At 40.5% G+C, this 24,563-nt stretch overlaps 2 long non-coding RNA genes across 2 annotated transcripts in view; one reads left to right on the top strand and one right to left on the bottom strand.

The window, feature by feature from the left end:
- The window catches only part of LOC113965855, a 42,398-nt gene extending 18,536 nt beyond the window's left edge, over positions 1–23,862 (top strand). Inside the window, exons 2-3 of the long non-coding RNA XR_003533668.1 lie at positions 16,931–17,068; positions 23,122–23,862. This is a non-coding gene — a long non-coding RNA (uncharacterized LOC113965855). The remainder of the gene's footprint in view (positions 1–16,930; positions 17,069–23,121) is intronic.
- LOC113965892 lies at positions 10,094–13,714 on the bottom strand. The gene is made up of 3 exons (XR_003533676.1): positions 13,643–13,714; positions 10,635–10,730; positions 10,094–10,123 (listed from the first exon to the last, which is right to left on the bottom strand). It is a non-coding gene; the product is annotated as an uncharacterized LOC113965892 (long non-coding RNA).
- Positions 23,863–24,563: the final 701 nt, after the last annotated feature.

Genomic DNA, 24,563 nt, shown 5'->3' with positions numbered 1-24,563 from the left:
CTAGATGCAACTGAAGAAAGAACATTTAAGTGGGTGAAGGTTGCAAAATCTGGCTTTGGGATTATAGGTCCTGACTCTTCTCGTCTGAGCTCCTCATAGAGTCATTGCCACTAAGAAAATGTAAGTATGGAGTGGATGTAAAAAGCTACTACTCAAAACTCCCCCCTCAGAAAGAAATGTTCTTACTACACTTCTCACACTTGAAAACTACACACCTAACATAAAAGGCAGTGCATAATTGGTCCTTCATCATTCATTTTCTTCTGGAACATAAAAATAGCATGCATATTACAGAAGAAGGAAGATTTTACAAGGATTCCTTTAACAACCTAAAACAGCTGGATATGTTAAAATTATACTAGATATTTCAAAATCAAAAAAATACATTTCAAATTTTAGCCTTCAATTAAGTGAAAAATTTACTAAATTAAGATAGCATCTAAAATTTACTGTATTAAGATTGCACCTAAGACTATGTTGTTGCTATGTGTGTGCACTTTGAAGCAGACTACTTATACGAACTTACAACCTCTCTGCTAGATCCATCTCATCTGATGAACAGTTTCAGATGCTCTGGTGTTATGATGCTGCAGTGAAGGGTGCCATTACCTGGAGGATCCTTGTTAAAGAACTTTGGAATCTAATTAAGTGTATTGGAGGCAAAGAAATTATTTCATCACTAGTTTAATGAAATGCAAGTTTAGAGAGCTGGATCTAAATCTATGGCACAGGATTCCTCTGTGATGCTCAGCAAGTCACAAAAAACCTTACCTCCCCGTGAGACTCGTTAACCTGTCTGCACCTTGTTTTCTGGACTCCTCGTGCAAGTTTCTGAAGCCCAGGCTAACAGAGATGCGAAGTACTCACAATGGCAGGACTGGTGGATCGGAGGCATGAGAGAATGTGTTATGGGCTAAAAATTGCAGAGTCATCTGAAATATCAGGACCTCATCAACTTCAGTGTTCATTCAAAGGAAGAAGCTTGCACTTACCTGTGATTCGGTTCCTCAGAGGTTAAATTGTTGGTGCAGCAGGAATGTCATCCAAATGATACCTTTAATGCCTGTGGAAGAACCAGAAAGAAGAAGCTCTGTGAGAATTGAAACTGTGATCAATATCTAATTTGAATGATGTCTGCTAAAATAGTCATGGGAGTGCTTGGCTTTGTGCTTAATGGGGAAACACTAGGGAAAGTACTGAGTGGGATCCTCTAGAGCAAAAACCATGTGGCTGCTTCATTACAATGCTAAATCTGTGTAGTGGGTGTGCAGAGAGGAATGTCACACCTTCATGGACAAAGACATCCTCGGTGTTCCCCGGGACAAGGTCCACACCCCAAATTCACCTGCTCTTGAATAAATTGGGCAATATCTAAGGCATTACTAAATTCATCTTTTTGAGTTAAAAGATTAACACATATATGACATATACCAGTCACATCACTCCATCATCTTCTGGAAAGCAGTGGGAGATACAGCAACAAGGGAATGAGCTCCAATGGGAAGCTGCAGTACACTAATGGTTCCAGGGCTCATAAGGTGCCAGGGTTCCAGGGCAGCATAATTTTGGCAATTAATTAATGTCTCATTTTCTTCCATGTTTTCTACCCTGTTGATTACCATCTTCCAGTCTTCCCACTCTTCTTCTGAGATAGAATGGATCACAGGAGCAAAAATCACACACAGTGGGAAAGTTACTACCCAGTGATGAGGCATCGAAAGGGCTTTTCCTTACTCTCCTTTTAGCAAAAGAAATACATTCCCAGGAATCCTTACCTGTCTCTGAGAGGGCTGTGAGGACCCTGGGAGCATCCCCCTCTGGGGATCTAGCTGCCAGCCCAGAGCTGGCTTAGAGACAGGGCAGCCTTGAGTGGTCTGTTCCTTTGGTGGCATGGAGATATGCTCCCAGACAGCCTGACCTCCTGTTCCAGCCTTGGCCAGTCTGTGCTCCAGGGAGTTGCCCACTGTCTCTCTGCCCAGGCTGCCCCCTGTCCTGCCCTGTCCCTAGCTGGGGCAGAGGGGCAGGACAGACTGAGAGAGACCCCCCAGCCCATGCAGTGACAGGGAAAGTGAAAATTTTCGTCAAAAATAACTAGCTTCTCTTTCCTTTTGATTTTTTAAAATTAGATTTCCATTTTAAAATACCAGCAAGAAAATGTTCTAAGAGGGTGATACCAATATATGTATGTAGGGGGTTGACCCTGGCCAGATACCAAGTACCCACTAAAGCTGCTCTCTCACTCTCCCTCTGCAACTGGATAGAGGAGAGAGAAGAAAAAAAAACAGCTAAGGATTCATGAGTAGAGATGAGATCTGGGAGAGGTCAGTTACTGATTACCTTCATGGGCAAAACAGACTCAAAGTGGGGATAGTACTTAAATTTATTACTAACAGGATCAGAGCAAAAGAGTGAGAAATAAAGCAATCTTAAAAACACCTTCCCCCCACCACTCCTTCCTTCCATACTGTGTGGGTCCGGCTGAGCCGGAATTTATTTCCTGATAGTAGCTCTACACTGGTAGCTAGAGGAGTGTTGATAACACACCTATCTTTTGGCTACTGCTGAGCACAGCACTGTAACATTCAATCGAGGGCGAGATCCTGGGAGGTGACACAAGTAGGCCAGCTGACGCACACTGACCAAGGGGATATTCCACATCATATGACGTTAGATATAAAAGCTGAGGCAAGGAGCAGGACTGGAGGCACTCGTTGTCTCTGATGACTGCCTGCTGACAACTGTTACGTGTGCTGGAGCCCTGCTTCTCAGAGAAGTGGCTGACCACCGCTGCTTATGGGAAGTAGAGATTAACTGCTGGCTTCTGCTTTGTGCGCACGCACACTGCTTTTACTTTATTTTTTTGCATAAATATAAACTGCCTTATTGCAACCCATGATTTATGTTGTTTTCTTTTCCCACCTTAGTGTCTCCCCTGTCTGGCTGGGAAGGGGAGGGATAGAGCAGCTGGGTGGGCACCTGGCATTCAGCCAATGTGAACCCACCACAAATACTCCTCCCCCCGCAGCGTTGCAGGGGGATGGGGAATGGGGGTTATGGTCAGTTGTTGTTTCTGCTGCTGCTCAGAGAGAGGAGTCCTTCCCCTGCTCCCGTGGGGTCCCTCCCACAGGAGACAGTCCTTGATGACCAGTGTGAGTCCATCCCTTGGACAGCAGCTCTTCCCAAACTGCTGTCCCATGGGTCACTCCTCCATGGGGTGCAGTCCTTCATGAATGAGCTGTACCCATGTGGGTTCCCCGCAGGGGCCACAAGTCCTACCCTGGAAAACCTGCTCCAGCTTGGGCTTCCCTCTCCACGGGCTGCAGGTCTCTGGCAGGACCCTGCTCCATCTTGGGCCTCCCATGGGGTCACAGCCTCCTTCATGCATCCACCTGCTCCAATATGGGCTCCTCCATGGGCTGGAGGTGGATCTCCACACCCTTATGGTCCTCCATGGGCTGCAGGGGCACAGCTGCTCCACCATGGTCTGCACCACGGGCTGCAGGGGCCACAGCTCCGGTGCCTGGAGCACCTCCTACCCCTCCTTCTGCACTGACCTTGGTGTCTGTCTTGTTGTTCCCATGTTCTCACTCCACTCTTCCCTGGCTGGAATTCTTCTGCACAACAACCTTCTGTTCTTAAATATGTTATCACAGAGGCGTTACTATTGCTCCTAATTGGCTTGGCTTTGGCCAGTGGCAGGAAGTATGTCCTGGAACTGTTTGGCATTGGCTCCACGGGACAGAGGAAGTTTCTAACAGCTTCTAACAGAAGCCACCCCTGTAGCATCCCCCCCCGGTACCAAAACCCAGCCACAGAAACCCACTACAATGTAACATACAATTTGGAGTTAGATGTGACTGAGAAAATAATTTTCTGCACCCGTATATAAAACCAGTGCAGAAAAATTGACCTTTTCTGATAAAATTAAGTCTTTTTTTCCACTCTAAATCAATTCATCCTGCTCTGCTGACCACAACTGTGTCTGGATGAACTGTGTTTTGCAGGGCTAGACACCATGAGACCATTTATTCTTCTCATGAGGACAGTGTTCCCTAACTAAGTGGATTCCACAAAGGTTTGTGATTGTGCAACAAGGATCAGTCAGACCACAACCTCTCCAAGTTAAGCCTAGATCACTGCCCTTTTCCTGTGGCAGATACAAAAGTCTCCTACTCTCTCCAGATCAGGTCTCCCCAGGTGCTATTTAACATGGTATTTTTAAGGAAGCAGAACTAGTTTTAAAGGTTTCTACCTTCTTCCCACCAGCCTCTAATCTGCGTCTACCTGCCTGCTTGCCATCACTTGTGCTGATCTAATGGGCTGTGGGAGAGCAATGTCAAACAATCAGGAGAAGAATTCAGGACAAAACACACACACACACACAAACATATGACTTCCCTAACACATTTTTCACTTTTTTAAAAATCAAATTCTTCCTTTATATCCCAAGCTGTGAGAATTGGCTTCAGCATAATCAGTCACAACCATAGAGATATTGCTTTCTGTGTTGCCATAAAGTAGATTCTGCCATCCTCAACTGTTAATTGCCTTCTTGTGGTCATGTATGTGACAAGCTCCTCCAAAAATTATCACTTCCATCTAGTGTTAAAAAACTCTACATTGATAATGGGAAAGATCAGGGCTATATAGAGCATTCACAGATGTGCTACAGTCTGCAGTAACACCCTTCCTTTCTTTTGGAACACTCTTCCTTTACTAACTAGTTATATGCCCAAGTCTTTTTCCTCCTTGTCTCAGTATTGACTGTACTTTCCAAATGCTAGAAACTATGAGTTGTACAAAACCAAAATGTTTCTTCAGCCCAGCTGCTTGAATTTTTCCAGAGGTTTTTTCCCTGGCCTTTCTCAGCTGCAGAAGAGAAGACTGACTCTTCTTTAAATTCCCAGATGAGTCATGATAAAAAGTATGGCACTTGTATTCATACTAATGCACCTGCAGTATCATCTGTCTCCCAGCTATGAGGCTGCAAATTTCTGCTCTTATCTGTGCATAAGTTGAAATGCTTATGACTCTCTGCCAGTATAAAACATGTCTACAACTCTGCAAGCTCAGCAGAAACTCTGCAGAGAGACAGGAGAAAGTGTATGTCCTGAACAGTCCTGACTGATGGGAAATTCCTACAACAGTATACAGGTTAGTCAGATTCACATGATTAGTTTTAGATATAAAACCAGGTGATTTAAAACTTTTTAGGCTAGTCTCCAAAATGTTTTTATACTCATACAATTTTAATTCCACAGTAATGTGTTACTTTCAGTTATCCTTTTTTTGAGTTCATCTACTTCTTTCTAGATCTCAGTTTTCAGTGCCACTTCTAGTTTCATCTCCAATAAAACCATTTAATTATAATTTTTTTAGCATTTTAAATGAATTTTCAGTCCTCTGTGCCCCAGTAAGACATCAATATTGTATGTGTTTATTTAAAACTAATAAATATATAGTTGCTGAATTTAGTATTTGATTTGATTCTGTCTAGCCAATGACACCCCTCAACACTTGTTCTTGTTCTCCATTTAGCAAAAACTCAGCCTGCTACCTGTGGTTCTGTTTGATTCTGACAGCTCTGTGCAGGTCTTTCCCTGGGCCCATGAGCAAACTGCATAGCTTTTGGTTCTAATACACAGCTTTTGTTTCTGGTGCTACTTCTTGCTAACTTAAAAGGCCTGCTGATTCTGGGATGTGTTCTGAGGATATCTTCAAAACTGCTGTAAGTAACTTTGGAGCCTAAACATAATAAAAAATGAAAAAGAGTTTGACAATTTTGAAATTTAATTTTCTCCTTTATCCTCTGGGTAAGAAGGTAACTGCTTGCTTCGATGTCTCACGTTCAGTTATTGGATCTTGATGCATGCAGCAGAAATGTATCAAGAAACCCAGCTGGTGAGTTCAGTAAGTGTAGATCCTGCTTACATGTACAAAGACTCAGAGCGGAAAAAAAAACCAACCAAAAGCACCTTTGGGGATACTTTAAGTGTATGTCACAATCTCCTCCAAGTTAACAAACTGTATTTTAGAATTGTGTTTGGTAATTATTGTGTTCATACTTCAGAAGTAAGACCCGGGCATTATGGTTGGTTGGAATTCATCTGAATAAATAGCAGTTTGCCACATTCTTAACAAAAACATTATTCATTAGAACTATTACGTATTAGCAGCCCTGAATAACATTTGGCAATTGCTTTGGGTCTACGTTACTGAAAAGTCCACAGACGCATACAAATTGCTCAGTGCGCTAATATAAAACAGGAACGGTAATGAAATAGTAGAGTGAGTATTAAGCTCCAGGACTGCAGTTTTATTCTGCAAAATGTTCCTCTTGCAATTTGTAAACATCTTAGAAACTTGAATGTTTTCAAGCTATTTAATGATTGTTAGTCATAAGACTTGTATTTGCTGCCTGCCCCTTTCTGTCTGCAAAAAGCATTAGTTGCAGGCTGAGTTGGTCAAATGATTTTCAGGCATTGCAACAATAAACCCTAAGTCCTTTAGACTTTTTGGAACACAAATTCCCACAGGTGGCTATCAAAAAAGACCCTCTGAAGAAAGTAGACAAATGGATGCTATGGTTAGTAGTTCTGTTTGGTAGGGTAGTAGGAAATGCATAGGTAGAATGGGAGACCTTGTTAGCTTCTGAAAAAGAAATAACACCTCTTCAGATCATGTATGATCTCTTCCCCATGTATGGCTCCGGTTTGTAGGAAAAGGAGAAGACTCTTCTAGTGAGCCAGTAAATGACTACTCTTATAAGAAGCTTACATTATAACCCACTCAGAAGAGGTGTAGCCAGGAAGGAGGGAAAATTTTCCTTATCATATACAAACATAATGTCGCAGAAAAGGGAAGAAGGCTCCAACAAAAGAATTTCTGGAGTCTCAGTATAGTATCTGGACACTTCTGAACCTTTAGAGAATATAATTATGAATGCTTTTCTGAGATGGTTCTCATAGAACAGAAAAGGTTAAATACACTTTCTTAAAGATATTGGAAATGCTTACTTTCTATATCAGTCTAAACTGCTTGCTCAAGATCTTTCACAAAGCCTCTGAACAAGGAAGAAGCTGAATTTCATTACCTCAGGTTCTAGTTTTATGGTTTATGACTGCAATCCAACCACTGAAATCTGTACATAATCTATTAACCAGAAAAAGGCTCCTTCCTTTATTGAAATCCAAATGGTTTCCAAAGCATCTGCTTCCAGTTCTGTCAGCAATCTGGAGGATATGATGCAGCTACTTTTAAGTAGAAATAAGGCTCAAGAGCCATAGAGTTGTATACATGTTACTTATCACTGTGACAATGTATAGGAAATTAATCTGTAATAGAGCCAACTTTAAAAGCTGGAAGGAACAATATATTTTCTAAAAGGGGAGAGGACTAGAGTGCTGTTTCTTGTGCTATCCATTTAAAATGTTTTATAGAAAGTCAAGACAGCGGCATGTCTTAACCTGCTTTCTGATTCATTGATATGAGATGATATTTGAGTGAAGGGAAGTACTAAAGGAGGGAACATGGAAGAAAAGCGTAACCGCAGCCAATTGTTTCTTGTGTTCTGGGTAATAATGGTCTATGGGTATGAACTTGTGGAATTGCATTTGGGAGAACAAAAATACCAAGAAAGAAATCTGGACAGAAAGTGCTTTTTCTCTGGTGTTTGTGACAGTCTTTCCACTATCTGTTAATATGCTTTCAGAGCAACCAGGATTCCCTTGTTCTTAAAAACAGTGTGGCACTGGGGCTTTGCTCCAGATCAGTTCAGAAGTGGTCAGGCATAGGAAAGAGGGTAGTTATAACAAATACTTCTTCCTTTATATTTTTGAAGTTTTGCACTCTTACCATCAGTAGAAAAACACAACAAACTAAATGTGTCTCTGTTTATTGCTGTAATTCCTTGGTATGAGTCTCTCGTTTGTTTTAGGAGAGTATCTATCTAGAAATTCACATTTCATAACCAACACTTGATTTCTGTTAGGCTTAAGAAAGATTTTTATAAGGTCGTGGTAACACAAAACACTTAGCCTTAGCATTAGTTCCATAGCATAACAGTAATCATAAAAGGAGTATGAGTGTGATAGAGAGTTGTAATTTATTGTATTTGAGCATCTACTGTGAACTGAAATTAGCACATTCTTATTGGGGTTTCCAGTGATGAATTATTTAATTACTGGGAAAAGCATCACCTCAGTTTATTTTCGAATTAGGCATTGTCCTGGTTTCAGCTGGGATAGAGTTGATTTCCTTCCTAGTAGCTGGTATAGTGTTGTATTTTGGATTTAGGATGAGGACTTGCCTTCTGTGTTTAAATTATTTGAAGGGCTTTTTGCTTTCTAGCAGACAATTTAAACAGGAAGAAGAATCTAGATTTAAAGGCTGCCCTGCTCATTTTTCAGAGAAAACCAGTAGCTTCACCACTAGCATAATTCAGCTCTAATTCATATGTACAATATCGTTCACTCTTTCACAATTAGAGTACAGAATTAAGAAAACAAATTTTAAATAGAACCATCAACAGAATAACATTGCTGCTTCTTGAAAAGGGGAGAGAAAGAGAGAAACTGCTTGATTAGGTGAGACTGCCCTTCATTTTGAGATGCTCTTTGGGCACACAAGGCAAGTATGTCATACACAGAGCTCAGGTCTCATTCCCTATAGTCTTGGGTAAGCAGGCTGGGAGAAGCACAGGTCAGAGCTGCTGCCAACAATAGCTAGTAAAGTTGCTGCTTATCTTTTCTTAAAGGGGGCTAACAGGTTGCTCTGAGCAGGAGCTCATTGCTCTGAGCCTCTGTGTCCACTTGTTCCATAGCACAACACAAGGGAAAATGGGAGCTTTCTCTTCCTCTCTTAGGTGGATGTAAAAGCGTTGTTGGAAAGAGAAGACTTTGGGTTACCTGGGCATTAAAAAGAGCATGTAGTTTTTCTGTCAGGTGAAGATTTATAATTACTGCTCTGGGATCCCTTTTTATTTAAGGAATAAATAAATAAATAAAAGGAGAAACTTTTTTAGCACTAATAGGTATTCGTTATTATATAATATTGTTAAAATTTTGGCATTGGAATTCACTTCACTGAAGTGTAGTCATTTAGAAAATGCTGAGAAATCTGATGTTCCACTTAAATAGTGCTAGTTACACACGCCCATATACAGTAAAGTGGCTGTTAGACATATTCATAGCACATATAGCAGATAAGCAATGAAGCACTGACAACCGCGTAGAGACTATGAACAAGCCCATCAGAGTATATTTTCTCTCACTGTACTGTGAAGCTAAAGAAAGAGCATTGTGCTGCATTGACTAATGCTTGAAAAGACTCTGGGTTATAAAAACTGTATTTACTGAGTTTTGGGTTAACATGGGGCACCTGAAGAAAAGAATGATCACAGGCTTGCCTGTCTCTTAGCTGTAGGTAAGAGGGCAGTAAAGAGAGGGAACTATTCATGCTTTTAGCTTGAGTATCATTGAATTTAATGAGAGATGAGTGCTAAAACCTCATGCAGCACTTTGAAGATACAAGGGGCGCTCTGTCTCCTATTTTGTTGGAATAACTGATAAACCAGTCAGGAACTATAGTTTTTGAAACAAGTAAATAAGTCAGCAATACAGTAACACTGGTATGTTTGGCCAAATAAATCAAAATATTAGGGGAAATAAATTATGCAAAAATAGGGCAAGTTATAACTGACTACACGACAGCTGAATTGAGCTATTATGGAACACTTTTAAAGGTATCTCCATCAATTTGCAGGATGACAATAAATTTAACAAGATCAGAGCTGGCCTTTAATTCCTTTATTTAATTTGATTGTTGAGATATAAATATGATATCAGAAAACAACTATCTGAAGTGCCCTTTGATATTCATTCGGAAAATGAGCCAGCAATGTGTGCTTGCAGTCCAGAAAGCCAACCATATCCTGGGCTGCATCTAAAGAAGTGCGGCCAGTTGATCCAGGAGGTGATTCTGCCCCTTTGTTCTGCCTTCGTGAGACTCCATCTGAACTACAGCATCCAGCTCTGGAGTCTTCAGTGGAGGATGTGGTCCTATTAAGTGGGTCCAGAGGAGGACAATGATCAGAGGGATGGAAGACCTCTCCTATGAGGAAAGTCTGAGAGAGTTGAGGCTGTTGAGCTGGAGAAGAGAAAGTTCCAAAGAGACCTTATGGCAGCCTTTCAGTACATAAAGGGGGCTTATAAGAAAGATGGGAACAGACATTTTAGTAGGGCCTATTGCAACAGGACAAGGGGTAATGGTTTAAAACTAAAAGAGGGTAGGTTCAGACTAGATATAAGGAAGACATTTTTTTTTGCTGTGAGAGTGGACAAAAATTGGAATGAGTTGCCCAGAAAAGTGGTAGATATCCCATCCCTGGAAACATTCAAGTTCAGGCTGGATGCAGCTCTGAGCAACCTGATCTAGTTCAAAATGTCCAGGTCTCTGCCAACCCAAACCGTTCTATGATTCAACCACAGTGCACAAATAATTACAAAGCTGCAGCAGGGGTGAACTTAGTCCTTGGCAACAACATAATGGTGGTAAGCAATAAATAATTGCAGAACAAAACATTCTCCCAACAATTAGAGTTACCCAATTATCAAAGTCTGCCTTTACCTTCTTACCTTCCATCTGCGACATTTCAGATGGCTGTTTAACCAGCTTGGCTTTGCCTGGTAACATTCCCAAAGGCCAAGAGTTTCCAGATACTCAGTACTTGCCTATGTAAAAAAGGACAGTGTCAGCTATTTTGTTTAGGCTGGTTTTGCCTGGAGGAAGAACCTGAGGCAGGAAAGATGAGTGAAGAGACTCTAAATACTGATTTCCTATAAAAATTATTTTTAGAACACACTAGTAAATTGAATGAGGAGTTGGAAAGTTTGTTGGGCACTCTTAGCTGGCAAAAATTATTTGTTTTGTTGTTTTCTCCAAGGAATATTGCTGTACTTATTATTGTCACCTAGAACAGACACCCGCTCTTGAACTCCTGGTTGTTTGGCACATTTCACTATCCTTCACCCAAAATAAGGGATTTTTATGGCCATCACACTGCAAGGCTTTACAGGTGAGTTCTTGAGCAAAAGTGGAAGTATCACAGCAGTCGTTAAAGCCCAAGGTAAGATTTCTAAGGAGACATTTTTCTTTACATAAACTGGTAGAGTTGGAAAGATGGGGCATTTTTGGTGCACCGCAGTTGTTCTGCTCTGAAGAAAACACGTTTGGTCATTTGTGTGTGTTGAGCTTTTACAGGTTTTACACAATGCTTCTTTGAGTCTTGCCGTTATCTACTACCCTGGTTATGCAGAAGTAACCATCAGCATCTTAGTCCTCCATTAGTGTTCATATGAGCCTGTTCTTGATGATAAAAAGGGTGGTAAGGGATTCACACTTATTGTGCCTGAGTGACTTGAATGACATTTTCTCAGTTTAGAAGCATCTCCACTTGCAGACTCAGCTTGGGATCTGAAAGTCAAGCTGTGCATTTTCTGGCTCATACAGCTTTGCCATTAAAGCTTCATTACATCAAATTCTGCTCACAATTAAACCTTTGCAAATAAATTGTCCTCTGAGTTTGCAAAGGAATAGTTGAGAAAGCAGCATTTTGGTCCTGGAAACGGAAGGCATTTAACAACTGTTTTGGTGACACATGAGCCTGAACGGAAACCAGCTTTTTCCCTCATACCTTTGTCAAACCTAAGAAGTGAAAGAAAAAGATGTAAAAATTCATTTTACTACTAAATACATTGTATAAAAATACAGACAGAGAATAGATCTATTGAGTGAAAGGATGTGATTTTTTGACAGTCGCTTTTCAGAATAAAGACACATTTTAAAAAAGACACAGGTGTGTTGGAATAAAGAATTTTCTTTTAAATATGAAGGTGAGTCAGACTGTCTTGGGACTTCATTTGCTTAACTGACAGGCAGAAAATAGGATTCTGACTAGTACTGCAGTTCCTCTAGCTTCATCTGGGAGTTGAAATTGAAAGTAATAATGAACTGTAATGTTAATCACTCCTTTATTAGAGCAGGAACTGAGGATCGAGGGACCTAAGTTCTTTCTTTGACTCCTTCATGTAATCCTTAGCTGATCTGTAAAATATTAACTGAAATATCACTTTCATGGTTCAATCACAAAATGATACCACTTGGTCTTGACCCACAGTCTCAGGGCCAGGCTAGCAGCCAGGCATAGCCAACCAAACAGACATGTAAACCCATACACAAACAGGGCACCTCTTCACATTATTTCTCACACAGACACAGTACCAAGACATTAAGGCTACTTATTGAAAGTGCAAAGCACCATTTCAAAGCACCTCCTGGTGCCTAAGAAAAATGTTCAACAGTCTCTGCCAGTCCCAATGTTTTTTCCTACGGCAGCATCTCTGTTTCCTCAATAAGTGTTTTCCAGATCAAATGTGATAGCCAGGACAAATTGCTGTACTGTGCAGGGCACATCTCCCACATTAAAAAGGAAGTCTAACCTAGTTAAAAATGAAAGGACTTTGTTCTCTAGGGATCCTAGGGACTCTGGGTCATCCTGTATGACTGGGGACAGTGGTGAGCATCAGCAGACTGAGGGAATGTTTCTCTTTTCATCACTCCTGTTTCCTGAAACTACAGCAGCAGATGCCGCGTATTGTGACTTCTTTCAGAAGAAATCTTTCAGCCAGGCTTGACTCCTAGCATTATTCATCCCTCTCGAAACTCTTTCCTAGCACTGACAGCTAAGTTGGATATCCTGTGCCTCTAAACAAGTAGCAGTTGGTCTATCCAACATGGCTGTGTTGAGGCTTCTACAAAGCTGAGTATGTTAGTGTTACCCACTGCAAAATGTTTGCTCATGTATTTTTTCAAACTTGTGCAATGGTTAGGCTAAATCACATGATACTAAGATTTACAATTAAAGAAAAGAAAACAGAGAAACTACGTGATTCTTTGTACACTTAGCACTTACAGGCAATCCTTTTACTAATTCAGGCCTACAAACTGGATGCTAAAATGCTAAAACCGAGACTTCAGAGGATGCTCATGTTTTGATCCTGTTTCAACTCTCTTGCAATCATGTCAGCCACCTGCCTTCCTTGAGTCTCTACTAACCCAGATGGACTCTTTTTTTTTTTTGTAAAGTTGAGGATTTCAATGAAAACCAGATGTTCCATCTGATCCAAACTTCCCTAGATAAATAAACCCTCACTCTGTTCCATCCACTTAGTTATAATGCAGCAAACCAACTCTAATGGAAATGCTTTCACAGGCCATTTAGTAAAAATAAAGTCCCAGTTGTCCTAGAGAGACACTGATCCTGTGTGTTAATGTAGGAAATGGTGGCAAGAGTCACTCTGCGATGGTCAGTACCTGTTCTCTCTGTGTGCTGTGGTGAGGTCTTCTTAGAGGAGAAAAGAGCTTAGCAGAGATCATGAAAACCAGGGAAAAGCCTCAAGTGGACTCTGCAGTGTTTTTTAGTGTAAATGTGAGGAATGTGGGAGGAGACTGTGTGTGGAGGTATTTGGAAGGGAACAAGTAGCAGTGTGGATCAACCATGCAGAAAAGTGGGGCCATGGCAGCAAGCAATAACAATAGGAATATTTGGAGACAAAATGTGCTGAAGAAAAAAGCCTTTTCCTACCTCCTTGGTACCTTTCCCCACCCTCAGGCAGGGAAGCCAGATGTCCCTGAAAAACAGTTCATTAAACTGATGTAACAAAAGACAATTAATTCTCAGTGGCACCATTTGGTACTGCCGTTGGTTGTGTTCACGTCACAGACACCCTGCCCCATGGCAGCAGGGGGATTGCTGACATCTCATAAACAACCAGTCAGGTGAAGCACTTCACAAAACCGTACGCTCATATTAATCCACTCTCCTCTTTTACTCCTTCAGCTCTCATAGTCACCTCTAGCAAAAGGATGACGATGCTGCTTCTGGCTAGGAATCAGGAATCAGGAATCTAGCAAAACAGTACTGTGGTAATTGAGAGCTGTCTCTCTGGTCTTCGACTAGCAGACAATGTTTGCGATGGCTTCATCATCGCCTAACCAAAATTATTGGGATATGAATAAACAATGCTCATTATTTTAGGGCGAATGTGACGGTCCTTTGTGGGAGAAAAAAAGGAAGTATTCCAGTTTCTCTCTGATAAGGAGAGAAGTGGCTTTTATGGTTGTCCCTAACATTAATGCTCTCTAGCATGAGACAGAGCTGGCCATGGCATTTTTTTAGCAGACCTGTCAAAATATTTTTATTCCCTTAAAATTCCAACATAAACAGATTCTGCTTAACCATGTTTATAATGCTTCATACTAAGCAGAACTGAGAGTCTTGGAAGAGGACAGCAGGCACTTCCAGACATGAAATTAAAATCACTTTATATAAAAAAAATAGAGGATGTATACCTTTCACTGTATTCCAAGTGTAGATGACTATAGCCCACTTGCTCTTGCTGTCACCTTTTTATTTTCAATATTTAAAAAGGCTTATCAAGAAGTTTTGCAGAGAAATGCAGATCATCTCCAGGAGTCCCCAGAAGAGCTCCAGAGAGGATCAGGGAACTGGCTTAGCTCTGTGAGTGGTGGGCAGCAAGTGTACCTGTGAAGGCAGGGTGCTGCTGGCCCTGTGTGCCCTGTGTCTTGGTCCTGGCAAGGCAGAGGTTCCCTGGGCACAGTTTTGCTGTGCACTGTGCTCACAGGCGCTGGTGACAGAGTTACCTCTTGTGACGCTGCAGCTTTTATCCCACAGCTCTCACTGACTTATGGCAACAGAATGAGTCAGGAAGGTAAGTTGGAGGTGGAAATCCGTGAACTTGCACTCCATGGAGGCAAAATACTCCCAGTCAACTACAGTGGACAGAGGGTGGTTGAACCTAAAGACACCTGAATGACCTCTTCTACTCTTTTTAGCAACTCTTCTCATTGCTCCTTTTCCAAATTTTTGCTTCAGAATCCCACATGGACCTGAGATATACCAGAACCTGTGTGGGTCGGTATGTATTTCACCTGACAAATGAAGAGTGGGATGATGGTTACCTGGTCATACATAATTGTGAGGGGTAGTCAAGACCTAAGCTGCCTGTGATATGTCACAGGAGAATTTTACAGTAGAACATTTTGGCAAGAATAAGGGGGGAAAACAAGGAAAGAATAATCCATACTGTATGTAGGTTTCCAGGAACTAAGTTTTGGAGGCTCTTAGAAGAGTTAGTAATAGAGAAGAAAGCAGAGAACAGTTTTATATAGTTATATCCATCCTTGAAAGGAGCTCTTCCCCTCTAACCCCTAATTTCACCTTTGTCCTTTACCTCCTGTGTGACACAGTAAAGCTCAGGGAACAGCAGAGGTCTGCATACTGTGAACCCTGACAACTTGTTCTCATGGGCAGTCTGAGCATATCCATTCTCCTCCCCTGTCCTCACTTGGAACAGCTCCATTAAAACAGGCATTTGCAAAATGCTGCCTGCTGAAAGCATGTGAATTGATCTCTCTGTACGATATGCCTGAAGGCCAGTAAAAATTAGTTTTCCCTTTCTGCAAAGAAGAAAATTAAATGCAAATTGTTAAGTGACTTGCTCAAGATTGAAGAGGGAGCCCTTACTAGAGCTCGGAAAGAACAATGGAAATCATGCAGTGCATGCTCAGGATGGATCCTTTCTGAAAGACCCACACACCTCATGAGGCTCTTCTGCTCTGAGAGGTACAATCCCAGGTTTAGTCAAAGAGACTAAAATGTGTGGTGACATTTCTCTTACTACTGAGGTTCTGAAACCTTTTCAGGCTGTCTGGAAATTATCTGGACTTGACCTGAAAACAAAGGGAGTTCTACTTCTCACAGAACAAAAAAATCTAACCCCAGACACCTCCAATGAGGCCATGAACTAAATGTGCTCTTGAGGGGAAAATATGAAAGATTTTTAATTTAAGACTTTTCTTCTACCAGACCTCAAAATGCTGGTTTAGGGTTGATAAGTTGAAGATCAGAATGTATATGGAGTTCTCAACAAATCATTCAGTCATGGTGTATTGAAGGATTTTTTAAAATAAATAATTAAATGCATTTTTAGAAAATATGTAATGTCTTAGGGCAACTCTGGAGCTGGAACAAAATATGTTTTCTTTATTTAAAATGTAATTTTTATGGATGCATTAGACTTGGAGCCAGAGAAAACATTTTTAACTGCTGAGGTTTTACAGCCACTCTAGGGTTAGGAAAGAAACCTGAAAAAATATTCTGCCTGCAGATTTTTTAGTTTCTTTTAAAAGTAAAATAAAAAGATATTGTAGCTTTCCCACCTGTACCATAGTTCATCCACAGGAGACACCTTTGATTTAATTCCTCTCTGCTGCAATGAGCCCAAGTTCAAGACAACTTGTCTTGTGTGAAAAGAAGATGCCACCTCTGGGTTGACGACCACAGCAAAAGCACTGGGGCCAGTCCTTGGTCCACAACAGTGATGAGCCTCTTTGCTTAACTGTAAGCCTCAGTTTCTTGTGTGTAAAAGGCAGAGAAAATATCCTTCCTTCTATGTGATTAATTTAGGTGTGTTGGGAAGAAATTCAGGCTGTCACTGTGCCTTGTTTGTATAATGCATTTTGCAGAGAAAGCTTCAGACATACCCGCCTTTTGCCATAATTCAAGACAGTTGATGTCAGTCTGAAAACCAATTTCTGAAGGTTAAAATGTGTGAAGGCATAACAACTTGAGTTGTCAAAAAATAACCAGTTCCCCTCTCCAAGTAGTGTTACCCTCAGGAAAGGACCTAAAGAAAACAAACAGGATCTCCTAAATATCAGCATATTAGGAAAGCCCAGAGCCTGACACAGTGCTACATGCATTGCTAAGAGAGAAACACATGCCAGACTTGTGTGTAACTTGGTGTCTGGTGAGTCAGAGCTAAAAGAGGCTTTCTATGCACATTTCTAGACACACTTTTTACATGTTGAAATGGAACTGCAGATCCATTGGTGAGAGGAGACCTTACTGATGAACATACCCTATATAAAAAGCGAGAGGAACAGACATACTTTTTGTTTATATGCAGAAAGAGATTAATCTATTCAGGTGAGTAATGGTGTGCTGTTCTCCCTTGCTCATATGAGGACTGAAGCACGTTAATTTCACGCGTGGTAAATCAGAAGTTGGGCATCTGCTCCTGCACTGTGTTCAGTACAGGGTGGCTGAGGTTTGATTTCTGCATAGAGCTTTTACATACACTTCCTCTGAAATGTGCATGTTCTTTAAATGGGTGGGTTTGTCTGTAGAAGAGGGCAGAAGGCCATTCTCACACTGTGATTATGTAGCTGACAAAAGCAAAGAAAATAGGTCTGAAAAGGAGCAGAAAAGGCCATCTAATCCACTCCCTTGCTTTGTGGGAAGATCAGTGTTATCAAATTAACACCCCACCTGATTCCATTTGAAAATAAAAAAAATAAATATGTATACGGATGATAAAAATTTTTCAACTGTAGAACTGACTTCTGAGAGGTAATACAGCCCACCAGCCCTCCGGATTTGAGGTCCACAGGAAGACATCAGGTAGTCCTTTCATCTTTCCCTGTTTCTATCTTGCACTTTCTACGCTGTGGACAGTGCTGATGTCCTAGTCTTATTCTAGGTTGTATGTAGATCACTCTTAAAATCAGTAATGATTTGTTTTATCTTCAATTTTTACTTTGGAACTATGTAATGTGTGCTGAATTCATAGTACAGCCTTTTGTAAAGTACCTGGAGGTGTCTTGGCATTATGAGCAGCTGGACAATTTTGGTGTGCTTCGGTGCTTTAGGAGATGACCATAATTGTCAAACAAATGCTCATTGGGATCCCACAGACCCCACATGACTAAGGGTCCAGATAGACCACGGAAAGCAATGAAGCAGCTACACATATGGTTTGGGGGAGATGGATAATTTAAGGTAAAAGAGAGGAAGGTGACAGTGAGGAGAGGTCCAGATGGGTAACAGCCTTTAAAATCTTGGAAAAGGATGGAATACAGACAGGCAAGCCACTGGAACAGTTTATTCAGAGACTGAAGACAACCAGAGGAACCAAAGGCGTATGCTTAGGTGTATGCTTTTCTGAGCAGAATTTTCAGAGAATGGTGAGAAGAGGATGAGGGTTGTTGTGGGAGCACCATAGGAAATGGAAGACCCATAGATTTCACTTACAGTGTTACTGCTGCCCTGACTGAAGGCCTGCTGCAAAAGCTGAACCCAGGACTTAAAGGAAATGGCACTCTGGTTTGTGGAGATGCTGTAAGAAGTTCTTAGGAAAAAGAAAATGAACATATAGGCAATAATATGGGAGAAAAGCAGGGAGGCAGGGATGTAAAACAGCAGCAGTGAAGGGACAAAGCAGTGTACTTTTGGAGCTACATATGAATGTTGTCTCCTTTGCAGCAAGTGCCAGAACTGCTCAGCTTTGCTTCACAGTTCTCACACCTATTCTGCTCATGAGACAACACTTTAATATCACCAGATGTAACCCAGATGGTACATATTAATTTATATATGGATGCTGGAAAATACATATATACTTTTCTTTTGGAGTCTTTTAAGAATGATTTTTATATTCATTTGAAAATTGTTCATTTTTATTTGAGCCATAAGGCAGCCAAAATACAGCTCCCAGGTGAATGAACCTTTATCTATTCCACCCTGAATGATTCCAGGTTTCTGTGAGACTACTTTTGAAGATGTGGACTCATTTTGTTTAAGAAATGATTCTCACTGTCTCAACAACGTGTTGCTGTCAAATGTCCATTATTAGGCTGAATGGAAATAATGGAGAGATAAATTTAGAACATCTTTCATCTCATTTTCAATATTAACAACTGTTCCATAGACTTGGCAGCAGACCCAAGTGTGTGACAAAGTAGAATGCCTTAATTTAAACATTTAATTATTTTTCTGAGTCAAACTTGATTTAATAAGTAATGATAATTGAAGTCAGACATGATCTTTAGATAATCAAGCAATCGAGCTTGCTCATCCGATAGAGCAGGAAGAAGTGGTGGTGGCATTTGTCATAATAATCTATGCAACATAAACAGCAGTGTTTCCCCAGTGTCTGGAATCACTGAGAAAAGGTGATGAGAAAAAAAGAAAATAGTCAAAAACTACAGGTAGAATATCAGAAGAGTATTAAAGAACAGATTATGTCTCTTTGTTGATAGCTCTCATTTCCTTCCATCCCTCCATTCCATTTCTTATCCCCTGCTTCTGTCCCACAGTGGACATCATTTCTGCAATTGCAGTTCCTAGGCTCAAAACCAGAATCTTAAATGCTGTGTTTCTAGCAGAGGTGGACCCTTTGCCCCGGAGAACAATAAGGAGTAAGTAAGCAGTTAAAAATATCAATAAATAAATACATTCATTTTTAAAGCAGTAACTCACAGAGTAGTCTGCTATTATTTCTGTTGTATAAAAATGATTATATAGAAATGAACATAAACCCAAAACATGAACTCTGCACCCTTAAGAACAACTGGAAAAGATATTTTCAAGCCATTCTGGTCAATCATTGCCATAATTATGCATTATGCCACTAGACTGGAGAAAGCCTTTTCCTGGAAAGACCACGTTTCCATCAACAAAGCAGACAGTGAGAGTGATGCAAGGTTGGATGGTAGTCTTCAGTGTCCATGTCTGAAGTGCTCCATGTGGAATGCTCGTCTCACCTGCTCCGAACTGCTTCTCTCATAAAGTTCCTCAAACCTCAGACCAATCCCCTTCCTTCCCATCAGACCATTCTGTGCTTACCAAAGGTGGTTGGTTGTCCTTGCATAGTTAGTAGGTGCAAATTTCCAATCTTATTTCATGCAAACCCAGACAAAATAAAAAGTATTCCAAATACAGTAAGCTGTGCAAGTGGTTAGCATGATTGCATTAGAATAAACAATGAAATGACAAATCATTCTTGCTACTGCAGGATGGAAAACGCCACTAGTTCTCCATCTTGGGCAGAAACTTATCCTATAGGTATATTGTTCTGTTGTTACCTGGTGCAAAGATATGCGCCTTGAACAATCTGCTGTTGGGTGCTGTCAGCCACTGGATTAGATGAATTGTGGGTCTGATGAGATAGGACAATGCCTTTACTCCATCCCATGAGGACCGTAAGTTATCTCCTAAATTATGTTTAGCTAATTCCTGTAAGTCACTGCTACTCCGGTTGTTATTTTGAAAGTTCTTTCCAACTCATGGCACTTGGCATTTACAGCATCCTACTGGTAATGCCAAACTCCAACAGAGTATTTTAGGTGTATTCATAAGGTACAACTGTATCTGGAGAAAGCACCAAAGGAATTCCCAGCAGTAGACAATTAATGACTATGAGAAGGACTGTAAGGTATCCTGCAGTAGCAATGGCACACATGTTCCAGCAACCACTGCCCAGTGCTTTGGAAACAATCTCTCTCCTATTATGCTGCTGCCTGTTAAATATCTTGGCATTTATCTCACAGCAGAGACCAGAGTTCTGTTCCATTGACAATGTCTCTTAATTGCCTTGTTGTTTAAATAAACAACACAAGATAATTAAGTGATAATGTCAAAGAAATAGGATGTTAGTGATAATGGGTGGTAGATCCCTCTTCCACTCTAACCTCACTGTCTAGAGCAGTCCAGACTCTGCCTGCATTGCTCACCTTTTGAGTTTTGAAGGGGGCTTTTTGAATACTTCAGTAAAAGCGAAAAAGTTTGGAGGAAGAATTCATGACTGGGAAACTGAGAGAATCAGATGATGCAAAGGTTTTGGAAAAGTAGGACATACCTGTGGGACAAAGGAAAGTGGTTCTGTGCGGAGAAAAACCTACCCGAAGGAGCTGCCTGTTTGCTGACTCAGTGGTCTGGGTGGTCCAATAGTGGCTGGCCCGAGGGGTTCTGTTTCTGTTCCTGACCAAAGCTGTTCAGCCACACAGTCTTCTTAAGGGCTGGACAGCAGGAATGCCTCCCGGCTAATGCCAGTTACCTGGGCTGCTGTGGCACACGTGCCTTCTCTGTGACTCTGCTCACACTTCACCTTCCCCCATACCGAGGGCTAATCAAAAAGGCTGCAGCCATCCTTTGAGCAACCCCTTAGACAAAGATTAACCAAAGCACGATTGTATTCATACACCTGGGCCACTAATAAAATAGATTGGTGGTCTTTTCCATTCATGACTTTGTTTCTTCAAATGGGGCTAATAGATGAAGATACAAATCCCGCAAGATTTAATATGGAGAAGTCTGGAAGTATTTTTTGTGTCTGGCAGTATTTTTTCTGACAGCCTACTAAAAAGCCATGAAGACTGAAGATTGATGGGTCTCATTGCTCGTCTGAGATTTTTGATTTATTTTGATACTTATTGGTGTATATAGTTGACAGTGACCAGTTCTGTCAACCTGGTGCCATTGTACATTTTCAAGGCACCAGAACAATCTGTTCTGGCAGAAACACATAGCTAAAAGCTATGTGTGAAGTGGGAGTGAAAAGAAAGAGAAGTTCCTTTGAACTTTGAAGTTCTTGTTCTCTCTCCTGGCTTCCAGCTTGGCTGTACATTTTGCTTCAAAGACTATAGTGGTATCATAACAGATTTGATTCCAATTGTCTCAGTTCAAACATCTTTCCTGCTGGTTATTGATATTGATCTGACAAGCTCCACCAGAGGTTTTCAGGGCACTCTAAAAGCTCTTGTGTTGATTTCAAACTGTTCAGGCCATTTGAATGTGAAAAACCACCATGTAGACTGTCAGCCTGCTTTTGTGTCTGTCCTAGAACAGACCACACTTTGCCAAGGAAGTTTTAATACTGGGAATAAAAAGTGAATTTTTGAGACAGAGGTGCAATGTTTGCTGCACAGTCATGTTTGCCTATACCATGAACCCATAGCTAAAATGGACTTGAAGGACTGGCTATGTAGTCTTGTTAGGTACTCAGGCACTGAAGATGAGAACAGAAATGTACAGCAATCTTGCTGAACACTGGTTTCTTCAGCTATTGATTATTGCTTTACAGTCAATCAAAGGAAGGGTTAGTTTTGGAAATTAGGAAAATATGAGAACGATTGCCTCACCTGTAGTGGGATATCTACCAAAACACAAACCCTCTGACAATTTAAGCCTGCTTCTGGTAAGTGACACAGGCTTGTGTCAGGCTGGCCTAGAGCAGATTGAAGAATGACTGCTGGCTTCAAAATAGTTTTAATAGGACTGAAGTACTCACATGATGCAACAGAGACATTAGGAAATTCTATAGGTATTTTGAGCTTTGACTTTGATTTTTTTGTTAGCTGTTATCTTTAAGGTTACAGACTAAATACATAGGTTGATGAAGGTTCATGAGGGCTGGGCTTGTGTTAGAGAAGTAAATTATACTGCAGCTCAGAAAAAAAATGAACTATGGAATATTTCCATATGGCAGACTAGGAAGCTGGTTTATTGGTATTGAGGAATCTGATCAAATCAGTACAACAGTTTGACAGCAGAACCAAACATGAAACCTCCACCCTTAAGATCCTAGGGATAAATGCTACTAGTATAGCATGTCTAGATTAGGATACATTTTTTGAGGCACTTTGATCAGAGAAAATGAGGATTTATGGTGCATGTATCACTGATATATATATGACACATATATGTTTGTGTTAGCTGGAAATAACAGGCAAAGGGCTTTTACAAAGCTACAATGCTGCCCACACTAGCACTGCTTTCGTGAAGAAGGCCCTGATAGAAAAATGCCTGCTTCTATGTTTTTTTTGTAATAAGAATGGTTTTTTTGTCATTTCATATTCATAGATTTGATTCTGACTTGCATTTTGAAGTTATTCACAGGCGAAGATATGGGTTCATTTTATTTATGGAAATGTGAAATTGCTATGCCCCTGTCCCCCCAAAAATCTCCTAAAATAATAGAGGCACTGAGTTTTAAAGTAACTGTTGAGCATTTGATCAGATAACTATGCCATTATTAGAAAGAAACAAAGAAAAGACAAATAAAATAGAAGCTTATTTGCATCTGATTTACATTATCCTGTGAGCATTGATTTCATTTTTATTTCATTCCTCTTAATACTATTCAGATTGCAGACTGTAGCCTTGTTGCAAATTTACAGCTGAGTTTCATTTAATCATCTCAGGTGTTACTGAAATAGGGAACACTGCTGCTGGAAAGATTTCCCCTGGGATTCATGGGAGCTGCCTGTATCCTGAAGCTGGAGGAGGGGGCCTGCAAATACGTTCTGGTAGTGCATCTCTGAATTTTGATGATCATCTGTTGATAAATTGTATGGGCCATCCTGTGTCAAGACCATCATTGCTGTCTCCTCCTTTTAGTCAGCAATTTGTCTTCAACCTTACTACTTAGGTTATGCCTTTTTCTCCTCCATCTCTAAACCCTTGCTTCACCGTAAATATTTGCAATAACTCACATTTCACTCTTCCTTGTTCCTCTTCTAGGTAGGAACAAACACAGTGTCAATACTGTGCAGATGTGTTTTAACGCAAGAGAATATTTCGGTGAGCTTGATGGTGAGTTGTAAAATCTTTGTGGTAAGCTCACAACACAGGAGGATCCTTTGATAAACATAAGTAACTGGAGTTTACCATGAGTGTATCTTTGTCAGAGAATGTTTTTCTTTCTGTTTCCTACAGCATTGCTTGCTCTAGTTCAGGAGTCAAAAAGTTAAGAGTTTTGGACAATGGGTAGTACTATCTATGATTTGAAATTCTGTTTTAACTAATGTTTTATACTGTTTGCTTAAAATTTACTGTGTCTGCAAGCAACCCCTCTTGTAAAATTATTTACCATTGAAATTCACTATTGCTGAAAGCAAACATAAAAAACATTATCAGGTTCTAAGTTAATTTGTTTAAAAATGCAAACAAATAACAATGAAAAATGTTTTGAAATCTTTGTTTAGCTGCAGTCTGCTTCTATTGATATAGACCTATGAGAATCTTGTGGCTGGGAGCTCTGATCTGATGTTGTCTTTTGAAATTTCAAATCAAGTTTTTTTCCCCATTTTTGATAGGCAAAATTGTGATGGCATCGTAATGAACAAGTGAATGAATACAGAAAAATATAAAAATTTCCCCTCAGGCAAAAAATTTGCTGATGTTAATGCTGGAAGTGAGGGTTAAGTGCTATGTGACAGAAACTGTGTTGGCTGTTGCAAAACTGTGTTGGCTGTTGCTCTTCGTTTTGATCAACAGCAAAACATTTGCCTTCGAATCTTGAAACTCCAGTCCCAGTTGGAGCAGCAACCTTTCCCCTATAATTAATTTTTGTGTGCTGTAGTCCATTAGAGAAGAGAGTGACAGCCTCTGGACACAGATTATTGTCTTACATATGGCCCAAAGGAACATTATGGTCTTAATTAAAGGTAGCTCAATATGTCAGCCATTGCAATAGTTTGAGCATTTTAAATACTGTGTCAGTATCTAACCACCTTAAATGAATTCTAGTAGCAAGAGAACTAGGTAATTTAAAGGCAGCTCATGTTCTCTGTAAGTTTTGCAGGACTGCTATTGGGAATACTTGATAATTTATGAAGGCTTACACCACCAAATTAATTACATT

The sequence above is a fragment of the Neopelma chrysocephalum genome, unplaced genomic scaffold, assembly GCF_003984885.1.
Source record: "Neopelma chrysocephalum unplaced genomic scaffold, ASM398488v2 Primary Assembly neopelma1_22, whole genome shotgun sequence".
Lineage (NCBI taxonomy): Eukaryota > Metazoa > Chordata > Aves > Passeriformes > Pipridae > Neopelma > Neopelma chrysocephalum.
Note: the sequence above shows the minus strand (reverse complement) of the source record. Positions and strands in the feature narration are given on the sequence as shown.